The following is a 13592-nucleotide window of genomic DNA, read 5'->3' as shown; positions in this document are numbered from 1 at the left end:
AGGATGAATACACAAGACATTAAAAAGTCATGATAGAATGCAGTAGTTACTTGAAGCAAAGAAAAAAGTGTTACTTCCACCATCACTTTCATTTCATTTTTATAGTTGTTTTCAAATTTAGCATAACTCACTAGTGTTAATAGCCAGTGCGTCATTGGAAAATCCATAATAAAGTAAAGAAGTCAGGTAAAACCCTAAGACCTGTCTTAAGCAGCTATGATCTTAGGCAGCAGAGTGTAGAAGGCTTACTAATGCTCCATTCTTCATCTCTGACATCTAGACCCAGGAGTGATGAAGAAAACCCTCTTCTCACAAACCACTGAGGTTAGGTCACAAAAATAAAGGTGAATACATACGTGCCACTAACTGCACAAACACTCATTCATAGGTAAAAAGACATATCCTTGCCATCAAGGATTTCACAATTGTGAAGAAGAGACAAACACACACATACATGTTAAAGTTCTCTGTATGTGAAAAAGAAATGTGCTATTTACAGTAATAGAACTGTGTACAAGACATGATAACATGCTCTTTCTAGGAACGTTTACAACATACTTCAATGGAAAAGGTGATTCCTCATTAGGATTTAAACAGAAAAATCAAATTTTGCAAGATACACTGAGACTGAAAGGGTATTCCAGGCAAGAGACATGACATGGGCAAAGGCAGGAAGGCATACACACCTATAATGTTAGGGTAACCACGGGTATTTTTTGATATTATTGGAGGCTGAAGAAAACAGGAGGATAGTGCTGAGAAGTAGAAGAGGGGCAAATAATTAAGGAGTCACAGCTTTGTTCTATTGGCCATGGAGAGCCACTGAAGTGTTGAAGCTAGGAAGAAACATGATAAGATTATTCTGCTTGCAGTGAAGAAAACATTAAATATAGTCTAGTCTAAAGGCAGGAAACTCAGCTAGCTTTCCTCAGAGAGGAAAGCTCTGAGAGCTTTCTAGGAAATAAGATTTACAGGATTTGATTAATTTAGTAATGATAATAATGAGGATGGTAATGATCATAACAATACCTAATGTTTACTGAAACTTATTATATACCATGCTCTTTGCAGAATGCTTTTATTTTCACATTAAACCTTTGAGGTAGGTATGTTTAATTCCCCCAAAACTTGTTTACCTCTAGTGTGTCCCAGCTCAGTAACTAAAACCACCTTTCACCCAATAGCTTGATTCAAATGCCATCACCCTTGATTAATCTTTCCCTTCCACCCTTCCTCCAATTCATCAGTAAAGAATAGTCATTCCTCACAACCTCCATGGCCATAGCCCTTGTCCAATCTGCAGTCATCTCTCTCCAGTATTAACTGAAACTGCTTCCTAACTGGTTTCCTTGTTCTTGTCTGTTTCCCTACATCCTATTCATCCTACAGTTGTTGGAGTGACATTCCTCAGGCCTCAGAAACACCAATTGATTCTAATCGTACTTAGACCTAAGTCAGAAGTCCTGTTGAAGACCACCAAGGCCCTACCTGAGCAATCACTGGTCACTTCTCTGACCTAATGTCTGCCAGTTTCCTCCTCCTCTCTCATTCTGCCCAACACATACCTCTTTGTTGTTTCATGAACACACACAGGCATGTTCTGCTTCAGGGCTTTTGTACTTATTCTTCTCTCTGCCTGGAATTGTCTTCACAGAAAGATCTCTGTTCAAACATCATCTCCTAAAAGATGCATTTTGTGACCATTCTATCTAAAATAGCTTCGTTTTCTTTTCTCTACCATCACTCTCTAGCCTCCAACCAACTCTGTTCTTCTTCATTTGTAATTGGGTATTGCTACCCAATGAATATATCTATTATTTGTTAACTGACTATCTTCTCTGCTAATATAAGTAGAGATTTTATTTGGTTTATTCCCTGTTATATCCCTAGGACCTATGGGCAGTCTCCTGCATTCTGTTGGTATATAATACTTGCTGAATAAATGTAAAAATGAATGAATGAATGGATTAATGCTCTTTTTATAGAAGAAGAAACTGTGGCATAGAGAAATAAGTAAATTTCCCAAGCTCCTATAGCTATTAGATGTCAAGAGCCGGGTATTAAGCCTAAGCAATATCACTAAGAACATGCATGTTTATGTGCCTTGTGACTTAGTGGAAACTGATTCACAAAAGAAGGTGTTAGAGAAAGACTAGTAAATTCCCTCTCCTTCCCCAATTTACATATTTTAGTTAAAATTTTAGGCTAGATGTGATTTCATAGGAAGGGCATATTCAATATAGCAAAAATAAAAGCAGATTGAAGATGGAGTCAGTCATTGTGGTGTGCTAGAAAAATGATGACTTGGAGTCAAAAATACTGCTTTCTATTAATCTCCACCACATAGTCATATAGGTGGGCTTCATTCCTCCTATATATAAAATGGCTAAAGATAATTTCTACCTCAGATATTGTGAAGATCAAATGAGATAATATATGTGAAATATTTTGCAAAATATTATAGCAATGTTGGTTTTCTTTACCACTATAATAGGGCATGATCTGGACTAGAGTGTATGCAATGATTGTGGGTTAGAGCATATCGTTTCTTCTCTTCCTAATGTGCTATATATTCTGGCCTAGGTGTGTTATATGGCTAAACACCACTTGCCTAGATGCTTTTGGCTCTTGCAGACTCGACGGTCTCCTGGGAAACCACATACATACTGGGGAAATTTGGTTCAATCCGTGCTAACTGGCTGATGGAACTGACCTTCTGTGTTACAGAGCATAATTGCAGCCCTTGTATCGAGAGTTGCTAACAGTGAGATCTGCAAAGAAGTTCAGAGACAAATTAACCCTTTGCGCTTTTTTTCCCTATTAAATCCATTACAAATTGTTGTGACTGGTTAGTTTAAACAAGCTGAAAACGAGCCTCTTATGTGCATAAAAAACATGTAAAGCAAAGTGGTGTCCCTAGAATTGTTCATTGTTTATTCAAATCAGAGGTGTTGGAAGGACTTGTTTCATGAGAAGTAAAGGGAAAAGTTTAAAAGGTTAGCCATGGCAATTACTGGGAGCGTGTTTTCTGTCTCTTCTCATAGAAACACATGCATCTTATCCTCAATGGCTGCCAGCCTTCTTGTCAGACCAATTACTTTAAAACAATTGTTTCATTTGGAATAGATGCCACAGCCCAAGTGATTGTCCCTTGTCAGTGACACATTCAATTAAAACAGCTCTGAATAGGAGTTCTGGGGGGCCTACTGTGACTTGTCCAATCTTATCAGTCAACAAAGAACAACCTTGGAGGATTCAGTGCCTACTGGGTCCACTGTCAGTTGGTTCAAACATGTTGCACCTTCCCAGGGTTCCTCAGAGTCTTCCATCCCTGTGCCTTTTACAGCCAATGACAGGCGCCATCTCAGCAGGGTCTGGGTCCACAATGCCAGGAAAGCTTATGGCAGTAAATAAGATGGCAGCTGTGACAGCCTTGACAGCTGGCTGGAGCTCAGGGTGGCAGGCTGAACCATACTGGGAGCAGTTGGAGCAGCAGTGAAGTATGACCACCATTACTGGCTGGCAGATGCCAGTTTCCACACCACTAGTTACTACATGATATGACGGGCACACTTGCCTTATCATATAGGCAGGCACAACCTTAAACAAACTCTGCGCACCTAGTACGCTGTTTACCTTCCTTTGAGTTCAGGAAAGTGTAAACATTCTCATCAAGATGAAAATTCCTTGCCTTTATAGTAATACATGTACAATTGAAGAAGAATTTTATGAAGTAGCAATAGCAGAGAGTTGAGTGCTCCATGTGAGAGCCAGAATCAATGGAAGTAAAACTGATTCCAAAGAAAAGGTTTGTTGTGTTGGCTGCCATTTTAGGAGAAGCACTGTGAGTTCACATGTATCTCAGGACTCCTGTGTGTAGAAACTGTACCTGTCCCCCATACCTTTTGCATATTCTCCCATACTCTCTTTTCTTAGGCAAACTTACCATACCTCTGCATCTTAATTATCTTTCTTATTTTTGAAGAAGAACTGGTTATAAATCAGCCTATTATCAGAGGAGATGTGTGATGTAAAATATATATTATCAAAACAGGTAAAATGAAAAGAAGCTGTTGTATTAAATCATGGGTACCACTGTGAGTTCATAGATAGGGCAAGATGGGTTTCTGTGGCCATGTCAATTCTGTGCAGAATACAGATTTGCTACTTTGTCACAGGGTCAACCAAGGTGGGTGAGTCAGGCTCCAGGTCTGGAAATTTGTCATGGATCTGAAGTTGAAAGCTGTCAGACTAGATCTGACAGCAGCTAGTTTCAGAGCTGAACCTTGTCACAGAGAAAAGTCAACAAAATGACTCAGGCAAAAACTGGTGCCCCTGCTCTCACATCCCGACCCCGTGGGAGATTGAGCGTGGTTCACCTAAAACCAATTCTCCTAATATCCAATCTGCCCAAATGCCCATTAGGCTAATGATCATATTCCTAATAAAAATCTGTCACAGATGTAGCATTTCATATATAATAAGATGCCACTCTTAAGCATTTTTAGGATATAGTGGGCTTTTAAAATCTACTTTATAACACTTAAAACATTTAGTCTTAATTGGGTGAAATGCCTTGAAAATCCTCAAAGGTCAGCAAAATAGTCACTATGAAAGTTTATAAAAATGCCTCCAAGCTTCTACTATTTTAGTACAGATGAAAAGTTGTATATTTGGTAAGTGAACATTTTAGATGAATGCGTCATTGGGTAAATTGATCATTATGCCAATTGATTTTAAGAAAATTAGTTTTAGGCAATTTGACATTCTCCCCCTTCCCACTCTGAAATTCTAGGATTTTTGATGTGCACAGCAAAGCCACTGCCGAGACAAGGTTTGCTCGGCTCTACCCCCAAACAAGATCAAGATTTCTAATATAAAGTTATGATAAAAGTAGTACAAAAATAATTGAGTATTTGCTATGAGCCAGGTATATGCCGATGTACTCTACATCCATTTATTCAGTAAACACTTATTGAGTATCTACTGTATGCCAGGCACTGTTCTGAACTATCTCATGTAATCCTCACACTGACCTTGTGGTTTATCCCCAAATGTGTCTGGGGATGGGGCTGGAGCTGAAGTATAGAGAAGCTAAGTAATTGCTTAATTAAGTGGTGAAGGTGGGTTTTGAACCCAGGCAGTCTGGGTCAGTGCTCTACTGCCTCAGCAGATAGGCCCTGCTGAGAAGTCATTAACTATAGCGCTAGGTGATTTTTCAAGCTGAGCAGGTTGTGGGGATGTAGGTGATATCCCCGCTTTGGTTAAAAAAATGGTTAGGGTTATGCCTTCTCAGTGATAGCATTACTGGAAGATCAAAAATCTGCTTGAGAGTGGTTCCTTTCTCTGAGTGTATCTAATGATCTCCAGATCCTAAACAGATGAAAGAGAGCACCTATCAAAATGAGCATATAATGAGCAAGAAACTCCAGATGAATCCTATTAAAAGAACACCAGTATGACACGCTAATAATGTTCATATTCCTTCTCCATGCTGTCCAGTTGTTTATGGAGACCCAAACTCTGTTTCCTCACCTTCCTGCCTTAATACTCCTGCGATGGATGGGAGCTGAATGTTTGAAGGATGTCACTCCAAGAAGGACTTTTTTGCTGGCACTCTGTGCAAGCTGCCATAGGTCGGAGCTGGTGATGGGGATCATGTATGTGTTTTCATGCTGTTGACCAGGTGAGTGACCTGGACCATCAGAAATATACTACACTAACGCAGTATCCAATATTTGGTGCTAAACATCAGAGACCTTCTGGACAATGGAAATTGTTAACCATTGGCAGTACTTTCAGTGTCCTTCGTTAAATAAAACTTCCATTATGAGATAATTATAATGAATCCTAATGCATAGTTCTCATGTAAATTTGTTAGTAAACAAACAAACATATACATATATGTGTGTGTGTATATTATATATATATATATATGTATATATATAAAACTAATTGGAAATTTAGGAAACAATAGCAAAACAGAAAAAAGAAGGAAGAACACTTCAGATTGGAGTTATTTAAAACTTAAAATTAGTATTGCTTGATTTAAGCTTTAATTTGCAAGACGAAGATAAAGATAAGAAAGAAATTTTGGTATGGCTAAAGAAATATTTGCAAAAGGTAAAATGTACCTGCAATGCAACTGACCCACTGGGGACACTTTTCACAGAAGTAAAATGTCTTCCTGAGCTCAGCTTGTGATCAGTTTATGCCCTGAAGCATGATTATAATGTTAACCTTGAAAGGTCCTAATGAAATGAGTTTGGTGGTCTCAGCCTACATATTTTTGTATGCACCAGTTCACGCCTTGGAACATTTCTTGCTGGACTCTCTGCAGAATAGCACAGCATGTATTTGAGATTACAGTGTGACCCCTAGTCTCCACACTGTAACTCCTATTTTTTCCCGCATGATTCACCTCTCAAAATTCAGCCCAGAAGGGAGAAATGACTACTTAGTGACAGTCTGTACATTATTGATGGGGCAATAGGGTGGTAAAGAGATAACCCTAGGTGTCTTGTTTGCCAGTTGATTAACCAGCGTGAGTGCGTTCCCTAGGGAAAACATGTTTTGCAGAAAACCAGTTATCCATTCAGTCCCTCACTAATGACAATACTGCAACATTTGAGACATTCCTCTTTCCTCAAAAGCTTGGTGGAGTATGACTCTTTAAATCAGACTGCAAATTAAGACATAAAATTAAAATTGAGACGCATGCATACCATTTGGGTCAATGAAGTACTATTAAGAACTTAGGTTGAGGTAAATGACTGAATTATATTATTTGTATTTCACTGTAAAGATGACAGGTCTCCTGGGTAATCTTTCTACGTTTTAAGGCAAGAAATCTTTACATGACTGGAAGGGATATGAGATTGCTATACCTATTACATTTGATTCAAATAAAATATTTAGAATAAAGTAATCACATTACAGGTTAAAGCTTTAGTATTTTAAGGGCTGTCTAGTGAAGTTCTAATGTAATGGTGCCACTCTTTCTTAAAACAGGGGCGATCAAGTAGCAGCTGTCCAATCTTCTGTATTAACTTTGGAACCAGTGTGGTAATGTCAGCAGTTTATTCTCAGTATCCCGGAGGAAAAGACATTTAACTTCTCTTGAATCCACTGCGTCATGACATAAACCAACTCAGGATGCCCTTCTGTTATATTATACAGAACTAGAATGTTGGATAGAATTCAGTAGCAAAGCTTTTTCACAACCAAAAACTTTGCATGTCTCACTCCTTTGAACATGAGTGTCAGGCTGATAAATAGCTTGCATTCTTTATATTTAACTTCTCTGAATGGAATTCAAGATTTTCTTCTCTGAGGCCATCAGAAATTTATGAACCATTTTTCTTTTCTATAGTCTTCAGAGAGGAATCTACTTGTATAAAGAAGACTCCAAGGCATTTGTCATTTTACAGAGTGAGACCATTAGCAGGTATTGAATACGAAACTAAGATTTTAGGAGTTCTGAGGAACTGTGGAATCAGAGCACATGTAGTTAAAGAACAGAGACTAAGCACAAACATTTTATTCTCCCTCACTGAACATCTTTTCCTTTGTGTCTTACAGAAAACTCAAATTATAAAATTATTCAGATGTTAGCAACTTCTTTGAAAATTTCTGTTAGTTATCATGTTTTAGTAGTGTTATCTCCACACATCACTGCTCTTTTCTTAACATACTTAAGGAATATTGGGTTCAAAATCCCCTGTGACTTCAGCATTTCTCCTCCTGGCTAATGCAAGAAATTCAGATAAGAATAAAATAAAAGAAGGAGATGAATTATTTAGCCTGCAGAAGAGAAGACTAAATGGGTTTGAGGATCAAGAAGGAAATTTAATAATAGTTTTCATGTACAGAACAGATATTATACAGAGATTGATGGCTAGCTATTCTCTACATTTTCTGAGATCATAATAAGAAGAAATAAAATAGGAGAGACTAAGGCAGCAATGAGGAAACATTTCCTGATGTTGAAGTTTGTTGATTATGAATATGTTCAGTTTGTCATTCAATATTTATTAAGTTTCTACTGTATGAGGTCATAGTTGCCTGGGATGGAATTGTTTACTTAGGGGTCTTCTTAGAATATATTTACATTTTGTTTGAAATGATTTATCTGGTCTTGTTTAGAGATAGAGAAACAGATCATTGGCTTTATGATTTTTGTAACTTACTTCAAAGACTCACAACAGAAAAAATAAGATGCTGATACAAATTTTCACACAAACATAACATAGATTTTCCCAACATCCATCTTAAGAAACATAGAGAAGAGCAATTAAATATAAGCTCCCATCAATGTAATCATTGAAGCTCCAATACCTTTAAACCTCTTTTTTAATCAGGGTCAAATTATGGCTGATTAATCTCTTTGAGTTCCATTAATGTTCTCTTGGATAGCTGACCATATGAAGTCTCATTGTTTTGGTGGCTTTAGCTACCATTTTAGGGGCTCGCCCTAAATAAAATGATGACCATTGACTTGGGCTAAGATACTTATCCCTCTGGTTTGCTACAAATGCCACACTAACCTGCTGGTTACCCATCTCCAGTTTCTCCTTGATGGATATCACTCTTCTCTCCGTGTAAGACATTTATTCCTCTGACCCCAAATCTACATTATCACTAAAGTTAAGGAAGGTCTCTTCCTCATTAGAAAAATCATTACTTATTAAGCTCCTAAGTGGTGAGGATGTGCTCTTTCAGTTAGGACAGTTTCTACTTTTTGCCTAGTTTGAGGAAAATACATGAGATGCAATATTTTATGTGGACATAAAACTGAAAATCCTAACTGACAATTCAGAAGTATGTAATAACTGACCTCAATCAATTAAAACACTTATTTTGAATGAGTTCCTGCCTCCCAAGGTACCCCTCCTCGTGTTTGCTGTATTCTTGGTTGTCTCCATTGCTAAAAAGAATCTCAAGTCATGGATCCTGGGGCTGTAAGTTACAAAACCATCCTACCATTTTCCAATTACAAATTAACTTATCTTGTAAATACAGCACCTGGTCACCAGTTTTTCAGCTGTGCGTTTTCATAGTTTTCTCTCTCCCATTTCATTTAGATAGGTGGAAGTACTGAATTTTAAAAGAACCCATTAGGGTTACAAAGACGTACATCTTAGTACTCATAAAACATTTGCTTTGGGAATTCCCTGGCAGTCCAATGGTTAGGACTTTGTGCTTTCACTGCCGAAGGCGCAGGTTCAGTCCCTGGGAGGGGAACTAACATCCCCCAAGCCACGCAGCGCAGCCAAAACAAAACATTTGCTTTTGCATATGATCCCCGTAAATAACTGGCAGCCATGATATAGTTAAATAGCATACACCTAGACCAGGTCAGGGAGAAAAAGGAGTCAAAAATGTGTGTGTGTTTTTCAAAGTGACCCCAATTCATAAATGTGATTCTACCCTTATTGGAGGAATAAATAAAGGTTTATTAAGTCAGAGCTAAAATTAAAACATTTTCAAAATCTGAATAGTTTCTGAACAGTATTTTTGTCTATTGTAGCCTGACAATATATATGAAACTGACAAACAGCTTCAGAGAAAAACCAGAGGAAATGCTTTCCTCAGGAATTTGAGGTATAAAGAAGGTATGCAACTTCCCCAAGGCACAGCCTGGGTGGCAGAGAGGAGATTCGTATTTACATAAGTCTAAGTCCAAAACACATGCTTTTTCCTCCATACAACTCAACTTTTACAGTGAATTTTAAATGATGTCACTATGTCTCGTAATACTTCAGTTCAAAATTGTAAATGTGTTGATGGCTTCAGTTGATCACTGCCTCTCCCTGAAGCCCTGTGTTTTTCACTTGGTTTCTAGGACACAACTTCTCTGGGTTTTCCTCTTGCCTTAGGAGTAATTCTGTTTTCCAAACTTGTTCTTGGAAGGCCACAGGCCTTAGTACTTCCACCTATTCATATTAAACACTTACTTCTTTGGAGATCTCATGAAATCTTGTGGCTTTAAATATGATCTATGTGCCAGTGGCACCAAATTTATATCTATGTTTTAGAACTTTATCTTGAACTCCAGACATATATTCAACTGTCTACTCAATAGCTCCCGTTGGATATCTAATAGATATCTCATATTCAACATGCCCAAAATTGAACTCCTAACTCTGCCTTCCTGCCACAAACCTGCTCTACTTTAGTCTTTGTCATATTAATGGCAACTCTGCCCTACAGTTGTTTAGATTCAGGTCCTTAGAATCCTCTTTTACTTTTTGCTTTCTCTATACCTCACATCTAATTTATGAGAAAGTTGGTGTGGCTCTACCTTCAAATATTTCCAGAACTAGACCACCCCTAAACATTTCTACTGCTCCTACAGTTATTTCCACAGCACCATCATCTCTGGCCTGCGTTACTACTGTAATCTCCTAACATTCTTCCTTCTTCCACTCCTGCTTCCTACAGTCTGCTCCCAGCAGAACAGCAAGGATGATTCTGTTTTACCATGGATCATGGAACAGTTCTACTCCACTCTCCAAAGTTTCTCAATATTTCTTAGAGTTAAAGCTATAATCCTTACAGAGTCCTTCAAGGATCTACCAGATTTGACCCTCTGTTACCTTGCTGACAGTACTGCCTGTTGCCTGCTCCCTTCCTCTTCTCCAGTCACCTGTGCCAGAATTCTTACCTATTCTTCACATACTCCAGGTAGCACCTGACTCAGTCTTCGTAGTGGCTCTTGCTTCTTTCTCCAGATATCTGCATGGCTCACTCCTTGATTTCCTTCAGCTCTTTCCTTGTATGTCAGGTGAGGAGGACTTTGACTACTCCTTCCCTTCCAATCTTCCTTACCCTGCACTATTTTATCCCATACCATTTATCACTTTCTAGAGTACTATGTAATTTAATTATTATGCTCATTTTTTACATTTTCTCTCTACTCACTAAAACATAAGCTCCCACAAAGCAGGTTTTTCTACTGCTTTGTTGTTGGATGAATTCCCATAGCATGGAATGATATCTGATGCAGTGGGCAGTCAGTTAATATTTTGAGAAAGAAAAAAAGAAATAAATGAATGAATAAATGAAAACAGAAAGAAAAGAGGAAACAGAAACAGGAAGGAAAGAAGGTAACTAAGAAGAAAAAGGGTTTATTACTATTATTATGGAATCTACATACTATCTCTTACTTAAGGTGATAGCTCATTCTCTGATTAAACTATGGAAATTTAAAACTTTGGAATAGGGACTCTCCTGGTGGCTCAGTGGTTAAGAATCCGCCTGCCAATGCAGGGGACATGGGTTCAATCCCTGGTCCGGGAAGATCCCACATGCCGTGGAGCAACTAAGCCCGTGTGCCACAACTACTGAGCCTGTGCTCTAGAGCCCGTGAGCCACAACTACTGAGCCCGCGCGCCTAGAGCCCGTGTGCTGCAACGAGAAGCCACTGCAATGAGAAAACCGGCGCACTACAACGAAGAGCAGCCTCTGCTCGCTGCAACTTGAGAAAGCCCACGTGCAGCAACAAAGACCCAATGCAGACAAAAATAAAAATAAATTAATAAAAAAAACCAACCAAACAAAAAACTTTGGAATAATCATTTATAATAATTATAGTGAGAGTATTTGGGGTGGTATTTTTAAACTACTGGATGTTAATTTTAAAATGCAGGTGTTGGGCTTCCCTGGTGGCGCAGTGGTTGGGAGTCTGCCTGCCAATGCGGGGGATGCGGGTTCGAGCCCTCGTCTGGAGGATCCCACATGCCGCGGAGCGACTGGGCCTGTGAGCCACAATTGCTGAGCCTGTGCGTTTGGAGCCTGTGCTCCGCAACAAGAGAGGCCGCGATAGTGGGAGGCCCGCACACCGTGATGAGGAGTGGCCCCCACTTGCTGCAGCTGGAGGGGGCCCTCGCACAGAAACGGGGACCCAACACAGCCATAAATGAATTAAAAAAAAAAAAATGCAGGTGTTTACCAATGCCAAAAGATGCCTAAGGAAACATGAGGACTAAATGTAATGCATCCTGAATGGGATTCTGGACACCTCGCCACCACCCTATACATCTGAAACTGATTTGATCAACTGAATGTTGTAACTTTTCTGTATTCAACAATTTCCCTTAAAAGTAATATTTCTCCTATCTAGCTTACTTACTATCTCTTCATTGCAAGCCACCATTCTGCTTTAAAATTCCATCATTTATTTTTGTCATCCTCTGTTATTCTCCCATTATATCAGTAATACCACAGACTAATATACTCCCACTGCCCAACAAAGTTTCTGGCATATGATATAAAACAATATTTGTTGTGTGAATAAATAAGAAATATATAGGTAATAGTCATTCTCAGATTATTATGTGAAAATCATATATTATCCCTATCAAATTCTTCTAAGATTTGTTGAAAAGTTGATAGAATGCTCTGGCATCAAAAGTATAAACACTGATTTATTCTCTTTGATTTTTCTCAATATAATTTATGACAATGGATATCAGTACACTAAAATGTGTTATGCATGATGGTTGTCACTTTTTCCTTATTGTGTCTATGACTGATTTCTTAAAATAAGAAACAACAAACACTGTACGTGTATATATTTTTTCTCTTTCTCTTCTGAAAATGTCATCTAGCTATTTTCTCTTCATTACTTTCTACGGATATTGTTTGTTTATTAATTTTTGTGTTAAAATGAAATTTAAAGGTGAATTTTGGGGTCTGGCCAATAGTTTAGAATCCAATCATTAATAAAAGCAGCAGGATCTGATAGTGTTTTGAGGAGATATTCTATCTGAAATTCTTTCACTGGATGAGGATTTTAAAGCAACCCCTTCAAACCAAAATGTCTATGCTCTATTTTGAGAACTTGGAACTAACCACACCCATTTTTAGGCTGTATTCTTAGACCATATTCAGCTCTCTCTCTTCCTTGTGCTCTTTGCTAATTTCTGTATATTATTTCTGCACATTCATACCTCTTCTTAAAGGTAGAGAAAATATTTCTTCTCCTACCCAATAACTAGAATAGTATTTTGTATGAAACAGATGTTGAATTAATTTGATTAAATATATTACAATTTGTGAAATGAATAGAATTAACATTATACTATTTCTACTAAAATTTATAATGCTTCAGCATGCTGCCAAATGGCCACATCTATTCTTCTTTGATTTCCTGTCAATCATTAAACACATATTTTATTGTTCCATTTTACTTCATTGTTCAGAATTACCCATTTCAGCCATAATTTATTACTTGTTCTATGCTATTTAGGTCTACTTGCTGGTTCTAAATGACCACAATATCATTTTACAGATATAATTCATACTAGATAGAAAGCTTAATACAGCTTCTTAACATTTGATCACTTCATAATGTCATGTTTTTGGATTAATGGTATATTGTATCCTATTTCACTAAGTTAAAATGAGGGTCTAATAAAAATTACAGTACTTAGAAAGTATAATTTTAGCATTTAAAATAACTGAGAGAATATATCTAGAAGTCACATTTTCCCTTAATTGATCACTGTAGGAAACTTCTGATGGTGCTGTTGTTGAATGGAGGTCACTGTCAAGGAGCATGATGTAATATATCACAGGACTCATGGGCA

Source organism: Balaenoptera acutorostrata, chromosome 5 (assembly GCF_949987535.1).
Source record: "Balaenoptera acutorostrata chromosome 5, mBalAcu1.1, whole genome shotgun sequence".
NCBI lineage: Eukaryota > Metazoa > Chordata > Mammalia > Artiodactyla > Balaenopteridae > Balaenoptera > Balaenoptera acutorostrata.
This window is presented reverse-complemented; position numbering follows the sequence as displayed.